At 35.5% G+C, this 8,847-nt stretch overlaps 1 pseudogene; it reads left to right on the top strand.

The window, feature by feature from the left end:
* The first annotated feature begins 6,128 nt into the window (after positions 1–6,128).
* LOC129065562 (60S ribosomal protein L7-like) lies at positions 6,129–8,556 on the top strand (annotated as a pseudogene).
* The last annotated feature ends 291 nt before the right edge of the window (positions 8,557–8,847 follow it).

The raw sequence follows: 8,847 nt of genomic DNA, 5'->3' as shown, positions 1-8,847 counted from the left end.
TTTGCATTAAATTTTAGCAATCAGAAGTATTGCTATTGTTATCCTTAATCATATTTTAAATGCATGCTATTGTTTTATTTTTATTTTCTCTTTATATTATTTTGGAGGATAAAATCTTTTAAGTGGATTTTGCAACTGCTGACATAAAGCCTGAAACTTTTCCCAAAATAAAGATTCTGAATACTTTAGGTTTTAAAATGTGTTCACAACTGTAACTCAAGACAATGAGAATTGCAGATAAATTTGAAAATATCATGTCCATGTCATGTGAATAAATTTAAATAATAGATACTTTGCCTTGAGGTGATCAAGTTTAAGAAAAATTTGTGAAAATCTAACTTAGGTTGCAATTGTAGGAAGATCAAACAATTCCACCAACACCTAATTGTTAATACAGCTTGAACCAACTTCTAAAAAATGGAGCCCGCAAGTACTTGCCTATACTTATATTCTGAGGTTTTTGTTTTGTTTTGTGTGTGTGTGTGCATTTTACAAAATGTATTTGCTTTCATTAAATGTAACAAAGCAGAGAGGCTTTTTAGAAATTTTCAAGATACAGACTGGAAAGGACAGAAAAGTGTAGAAATGACATTGAGATAATTTACACTATGGACATAGGACCATGAGGTTTTGAGGAATATGAATCCTGGGGTGTTCGATGCAATGTGCTCACAGCCTGTGACTTCACCAAATCCAGACTCTTTATTAGGGAGGGCAGTTTTCTTGAAGTCAACTTCCTTATTTTCTGCATTGACGGAAAAAGTAGACAGTCTGGTGACAAGAAAAACAGATCTGTACTTATAAAGTTTGAAAGTTGTTTTTCAAGAAGGAGAACATATCAGCTTTGCTCCCCCCTCTCCCCCCTGTTCTATAAATAGCTCCTGGCAGGCAGAAACGGCCCTGATTGCAGGAGATGAAGGGAACAAGCAGCAGGCTCTAGTGCAGAATCAATGGCACGGTGCCAAGAGCTTCATCAAATGAATAATAGCTTCCACTTGACAATCAGCAAAGTGCCTCTTCTCTTACGGATTTAGTTTTTAATGATGATTAGAGAGGATGGGCCCCTAAAATTTCTCTGGTAGAAATGACCTCCTATTAATTTCTATTCCTTGAAATGCTGGATTTCAAAGCTATTTTACAGCTGCAAAACCAAAGGCACTGACATAAAGGAACTATTATCTTTGTAATTGTAACAACAAGTACTAAATTTGTCATTGATTAACAGAGACTTTTTAACTTCATGATCCTTTGTTGGTTGAATTCCCTATTAGGAGCTCTGCTGATTTACTTGCTTTGAAAGTCAAATGCTACATTTTAGACCCAACAGCTATCAGAATAATGTCCTTTGTTTTACTACAGGGGTGGGCAAAAGTAGGTTTACAGTTAACACAAATAAATAATATAGTAATTAATAAATAATACAAGAATAAATTGTTTCACACACTCACAAATGTAAACCTAGTTTTCCCCATCCCTGTATAGTATTTCCTCATAAATCTTACACTGATTATTTATTATGCAACACAAGGTGAGGGTCAAGTTAGAGTTTATTAATTCTACATAGTGTTTTGTTGTCTGTACAGTAACAAAAAAGTCTAAATGCTTAAAAGTCTAACAAAATGCTTAAAATACATATAAGAATGCAACATTTATTAAGCAAAGAGCTTCATCAGAATAAAAAAAAATTCCTAACCCATTTTTATCTATGAGTATGTATAGAAAGTATATTTTCCAAGAGGAATTAAATACAGAATTAAGAAAGATTGAAGATGTTTATATTGGTATTAAACAGAGGCTGTAGGTCTACTTTGTCACATTAGGTTATTAATTATAACGTAAAACCACAGGTATTAAAAAGAACCCATGGTGTATCTCAGTCATGTGGCATTGTATTGTGTTATAAATGAAATTTTGAATATAAATAGAAATTCAAAGAAGACACTGGCTCTTTATAGTCTTTTCTGTTTAGTGTTCTTAGTATTAAAAAAGAACATAATAAAATGCCTACTTTAATGGTTTGTAGATTTGGAATGGCTTTGAAAAGCCATGGAATCCATATTGTTGAATCCCATGTATTATAATATATAAGAGTTCATAAAACTTACAAAAATATTTAAAATAGTTTTAAAGTTTGGAGGAAAATGTCTATTAAGAATTAAAAATTTTGCCAACCTCTGATTCAGGAGGTTGCCTGGTGATAATCGTTGAAGTTCTTCTTCGGTTTTCTTCAGAGAAATCAGAATGTAGTGAGTCTGTTGCTTAGTTTTCATGTAAAGGACTTCTTTCTGAATTAAAGTATCCCTTCTTTCATGACTTAATATTGTTAGTTTAATTTTTAAATGTCTTTACTTTTTAAAATAAGAAGTTGTCAATCATTGGTGGGTTCCGTGTTCACTTTAAAAATACCATCCTGTGAAATGCAGAAGTTAATGCATCTACTAGCCTAAGAGAGCTTAGAAATTAGTTGGCAGAGCTTTGTCTTTTATTATATGAGCTGGTACATAAAATTCCGTCATAGTCACAGGTCAACCAACTGCATGAGGAAGAAATATGAAAAAAAAAGCAAGCCATGGCACTCAAAGAAAAATGAAGTCATCAAATATTCTTATAATTAGGACATAGATTTTAGAAAAAATTCAATCAAGAATCAAAAAATAAGATAAAATTCAGAAACAGTAGAATGTCAGGGCTCTAGAGAAAAGCCTAAGTATGTTACTTTGCTTATATTGCCACTACCATTGATGTTACTTTTTTAGTGGAACCTGTAGAACACATCATTGTTAGAATGTAGAGGATTTAAAGTGAAAACGAAAATATTCTAACATTTCCAATTTTGGGGAATTGCTACTACGTAACTTATTGCTCAGTGTAGGAATGAAATAATTTTGTACTTTATTAAAATACTGATATCCTGGCATGGCTACAAAACTAAAATTACATTTAAAACAATTTATTTTGAGAAGGCAACATTTCTTTGGAGTATGACTTAGTTCCTATATTAGTCTTCTGGGGAAGAGAGAGGTCTCTCTGTGGGGAAACTAGGACTGTCTGAAACAATTAAAACTATTTAAAGGGAAAGTTTATGAAGAGCTAAGAGGAGTAGAATGGGATGTTATATAGAATTGTTGAGTCATGGGCTCCCTCAGAACAATTCTGCTATCCTGGGACCACAACGTATATTCTGTAGATGGGAGATATAGATAGATAGATAGATAGATAGATAGATAGATAGATAGATAGATAGACAGATAGATATTGATATCTATACCTATATCTATCTATATATATTACTATTGAACAAATCCTCTCTGAAATTTCTGGCTTGGTTTAGATGATCTAAGAGGATTACTGGAGTCTACAGATTAGTTAAGGAAGGCATGCACCCCAGAAGCCAGCACGATGGTGCCTCTAAGACCCATAGCGAGCAACCCTCAAGAAGATCAAGTCAGAGAAACAGAGTCATATTACTTGCTAAACTTCTTTTCCCCTCTAGGAAAGTTTCCTTTCGGTACTGATCCTGGAAGGATTTAGGCAAAGCTGGATACATAATTTGAAGGACTCAAGGCAAGTAAAAATGTGGGGCCTCAGTCAGGAGAGGGAAGTCAGTCTCTCCTTTGCACAGAACTGCTGCTGCCCAATTTACTGCAGACAGTGTCCAGCACTGGGACCATGATCCTTGGCTGGGACCATGGGTGGAGGTCCCATGGAGTCACCCACTGAAGACACAGCTGCTCTGCCAGCACAAGGCACAACGGGGTACTCACCTGACCTGGACCGTCCCTGTGAGAGAGCAGAGGGCAGTTGGAGGAGGCAAACATGGCCCCCTTCAGCCAGCTCAAACTGTACCCCAGACCAAGGTGGCAGTGGTGATGGGCCAGAGCTGGGAGAGTTTCAAGGTGGCCACCCCAGAGCATTACACCCCCAACAGGGCCCTTCTGAACGTGAGACCCTGTGAGGCTGCACTGGGCATGCATCCATGAAGCCAGTCCTGGATGTAGGATGTATATTATTATAGCAGATTATGGAACTTTATGGCCACACTGTGGCCTTTCCCTAAACATTTTTTTTTATTGCTATAGTTGTTTGCTTTTTTATTCATTTACTTTAGTAGAGTGAAGACATTAGTGCTTGTTCACCTGAAGTAAGGATTGGTTTTAGTTTTGTTTGTTTGTTTTTCCAAGATGAACGATGGAACACTGGGCCATCTTCACTGCAGGAGAACACAGACCCCCTGGGGATTTTTCAGGTTCTAGGGCCTGGGAGGTGCTCTGTTAGCAAGCCAAAGCCATTTTTAAAGTAAGGAATTGACTTTAGTGTGATGCAAATGATAAAGCTAAATCTCTTTCTGAAAATAAAACTGTAAATTCATTTCTGACAGGAGATAAGTACAGGTACCAATAGTGCTGTACAACGTGGAGAAGGTCATCCAGTTTTGACTTGCAGCCACTGAGAACCTTGTAGAGGAGAAAAAGTTAGCTGGCCAAGGAGATTGAGCATGAACAAATTTTGATAAATGGTTAGGTGTCTCATTGATGTGAAGATCTAGCTCCACCCTCAATTCTTACCTTTTATTCTCCTAATCTTAAGAACATAAAGGTCTACATTAAACAGAAAAAACAGATACTTATTTTACAAGTCACATGTTTTCATCTTTCTTCTGGTTCTCTTCTGATTCTCTTTTCAAAATTCTTTTCATTTCTTTGTTGGGATGGTAATTATCACTAGGAACATAGATTTGTACCACTGAAATTAGGGTGATGTAGGAAGATAACACTAAGCCCTAACATTACAATATTCACATTTTTTAGAGATAATATGGACAACATTTAAAATTCCTTCCTCTATATCCCCCATAGTCCTGCTACCCTTCTCTTTGGTCAGCTTTCTAGATTACAGACCTGTGAAAATTAATTTCACAAGATTGCTTATTATATTATGAAAATATGTCAAGGATATACAAAGGAAGCAATAGCACATATAATAAAGAAAGGGAGATATTATTTTGTAGCAATTCATTTGTGTAAGTCTGCATTGTTTTCCTGGACTTAAGAGTATAGAAGACTGAGTTGGTTATATTTGTGCATGGTCCCCTGTCATCACTGATCTATCCAGCTATCCTTTCTTGTTTTATTCATTTATTTTCAATTTTATGCTTATTCCTCAACCATTCTAATGTGTTTTTGTAAATACATATTTATTATCTTTTTATTATAAACGTATATTATTTTTACATGCATTCGTTCTTATTTATAAAACAGTCTAGTTTACTGCTATACATCTCATTCTGTTTTTTGTTTTATTCAGCACTGTGCTTTTAATATCTAGGTGCCATATGTATTAGGTATCCCTTGTTTCTAGTGGCTACATAGTAGTCTACATTTTACTTCCCCATTCTTCCAATGATAGAGACCTGCAGTGTCTTCACTTGCCTACTACCAGAAACTGCCCTATAATAAAGTCTCATGTATCTCCTTTTGGATCTGCAAAAGAATTTTTTGGGATATTTACCCAGAAGCAAGATTGGGCCAAAGAACATATGTACGCCTAATTTAACTAGGCTCTGCCAGACTGCTTTCCAGAATGGCTGTATCTACATTCCTACCCACAATGCACCCTATAGCCTTACATTATGTCCATATAACCTTGACCCTTGGCATTACTTAGTTTTGGCCAATTTTATGGACATAGGGATACAGCATCATTTTAATGTCTATACTCTAATTCTTAATAAAATTCAGCATTTCTTAATATAGGCTTTTTAGTCTTTTGGATTTCCTCTTATGTGAATTGCATGTCAATAACTTTTGATCATTTCTGATTTCCCCTTTTTTTATTTGTTTGCATGAGTATTTTTCCCATTTTAAATATTACCCCAGTATGTCATCCCAATTTGTCATCGCTCTGCTAGCTTTGTTCATGGTGTTTATATTGTTTAGGAGGTAACTTTGGCCTTTGCAGTAGAGCCCCATGTTAACAATGGCTCAAACAAGAAAGGGGTACATTGCTCTCTCTAGCAGCAGTCTGGAGAGAGGCGATCCTTCTGTCTTGATATTCCACCATTTTGAGGATATTGTCTATCTCAAAGTGGTGCACTGAGGCCCTCACGAGCCATAGGGAAAGGGGAAAAGAAGGAGAAGAGGGTGTTAAGTCCCTTTGTTTTAAGGGCACAAGACAGAAGCTACATGCATATGTTGGAAGTTTGCTTGTTTTATTGGCTAGAAAGTAGTCACAATGCCATAGCCAGCTATAGGGAAGGTGAGCAATGTAATCTTTTATCCTAGTGGTCATGATCCCACCTAAAATTCAGGCTTCCTGTTAGGTTTGGAGACAGTAGAAAATGATTTTGGAGGATAGCTACCAGTCTATGCCACATTGTCCTTCATTGAACAGAAATCCTTAAGTCTGATGTTCTCAAATTAAAACTTTTGCCTAACTTATGCCTTGTAGTTTGTTTAATAAATCTTTACTACCAGATGACTAGCTTCTTTTAACTTTGTAGTATATCTTTCTTAATTTTTATATTATCTTGAATTCACCTGCAATTATGATATGAGAGGAATGAAATTATATTTTTCTTTATATTAGGCAATTTTTCTAAGATCTATTTAACAATCTATTCTTTATTTTTTGTCTGTTAGTTCAGACGGCACCTGGAAACAGATGCCAAAATGGATTTAGACATGCAAGAGATTAACTAGGGGAAACAGCTGTGAGGGACAAAAGAGAGAAAAGAGAGGGAGCTTTGGAAGACCCCTTCTATGGGTATCTGATGCCTGTGAAGGAGAGGTGGAAAGAAGGTAGATTGGGTAGGAACAGTCTCAAACCACAGTGCGGTTCTAAGAAATTTTTTACTAGGCCAATGGAGGAGTCCTTAAACCAAAGTTGCCTGTCCCAGGAGTGTCACATTTTGTGGGAATGGGCTTGGGTTGGTTCCCCCAGGGTGTTCCCAGAGTGTCTTTGTCATGAACGTGGTCTTGGGTGCAGAGGAGGAGCATGTGGGGCCATCGATCAACTATGTTTCTGCAGTAGGAACTCTGAGCTGTGCATTTCTCTCTCCACAGTTTGTAGGGCCAACTTTACTGTATATAATGTTTTCACATTTACATGTGTCTATCTTGAGTTTTCTGCTATATTTCATTAATATATTTGTTCCATACTATGTTATATCATCTTTAAAATTTACTCTTCTTTTTAAATGTTGCCTTAAACTAATTACAGATTTTTATTCCTTAAAACCAATTTTAAAATAAGTTTTCCCTTAAAAAAATCTACTTGAAATTTTCACTGGAATTGCAAGTGTATGGAATATTTTACAAGCATATAGAGTATCTCCCTATTCTTTTATGGTTTTCAGTATTTAAAATTTATCTCTGTAGAAGTTTGGATGCTTTTTAATAGACATTTTATATTTTTTGTTACTTTTATAAATTGTATCTTAATTTTATTATGTTTTCTAGTTGCTAATTGTTCATATGGAGAAATACTATTGATTTTGTTTAAGTTGAATTTGACTCTGTCAACCTTGCAGAAATCTCTTAGTAGTTAATATCATTATGTATTGATTTTGTTGTTTTTACTATATATAAGATCTTTAAATAATGAGAGTTTTATTCCTTCCCTTTTAATACTTCACTATGTACTATGTTAAACAATAGCAGAGAAATTTGAAAGCTGAAGGGTTTGTGTACATAATCTTTACCTTATGAAGGAATTTTCTTCTACTTCTTATTATATGATGTTGAGCTTTACCATTTTCCTGTATTTATTTTTAAATCTATGATTTTTGCTCTTTCATGGCTGGAACCATGGAAGGTGCACAAGGGAAGAAGGAGAAGATTCCTGTTGTGCCAGAGACCCTTAAGGAAAAGTGAAGGAATTTCTCAGAGCTAAAAATCAAGTGCCTGAGAAAGAAGTTTCTACAAAAGATGCTTCAAAAGGCAAGGAGAAAGCTTACCTATGAAAAAGCTAAGCACTATCAAAAGGAACATAGGCAGATGTACAGAACTGAGACTTGAATGACTAGGATGGCAAGGAGAGTTGGCAACTTCTATGCACCTGCGGAACCCAAATGGCATTTGTCATCAGAGTCACAGGTATCAGTGATGTGAGCCCAAAGGTACAAAAGGTGCTGCAGCTTCTTCGTCTTCACCAGATCTTCACTGGCACCTACATCAAGCTCAACAAGGCTTTGGTTAACATGCTGGAGATTGTGGAACCATATATGCATGGGGGTACCCAAAACTGAAGTCAGTGGGTGAATTGATCTGCAAGCATGGTTATGGTGAAATCAACAACAACAACAAAATGAATTGCCTGACAGATAACTTTTTGATTGCTTCATCTCTTGGTAAATATGGCATCGTCTACATGGAGTATCTGATTCATGAGATTGATCCTGCTGGAAAATAATTCAAAGAAGCAAACAACTTCCTATGGCCCTTCAAATTATCTAGTCCATGAAAGGGAATGAAGAAAAAGACCACCCATTTTGTGGAAGGTGGAGATGCTAGTAACAGGGAACATAAAATCGATAGGCTTATTATAAGGATGAACTAAGGTATCCACCATGGTTATTTTTGCAACTTGTTCAGTTAATAAACGGTGACTACTTTGAAATTGAAAAACAATCTGTGATTTTTTTTTTCGTTAGCCTATTAATGTGGTGTATATCACTGAGAGATTTTTCTCATGTTAAACATAATTTCATTCCTGGAATAAATTCTGATAGTGCTGATACTGTATATACTTTAAAAAATAGTATTTATTCTTATCAGTAAAATGATAGTTTTCTTATATTATCCTTACCTAATTTTTGAATAAAGAGTATACTAGCATTATGAAATGAAC

The sequence above is a fragment of the Pteronotus mesoamericanus genome, unplaced genomic scaffold (assembly GCF_021234165.1).
Source record: "Pteronotus mesoamericanus isolate MK-2021 breed Mesoamerican mustached bat unplaced genomic scaffold, CSHL_Meso_final contig_181, whole genome shotgun sequence".
Classification (NCBI taxonomy): domain Eukaryota; kingdom Metazoa; phylum Chordata; class Mammalia; order Chiroptera; family Mormoopidae; genus Pteronotus; species Pteronotus mesoamericanus.
The sequence above is the reverse complement of the archived record's forward strand: the minus strand, read 5'-3'. Positions and strand labels throughout refer to the sequence as shown.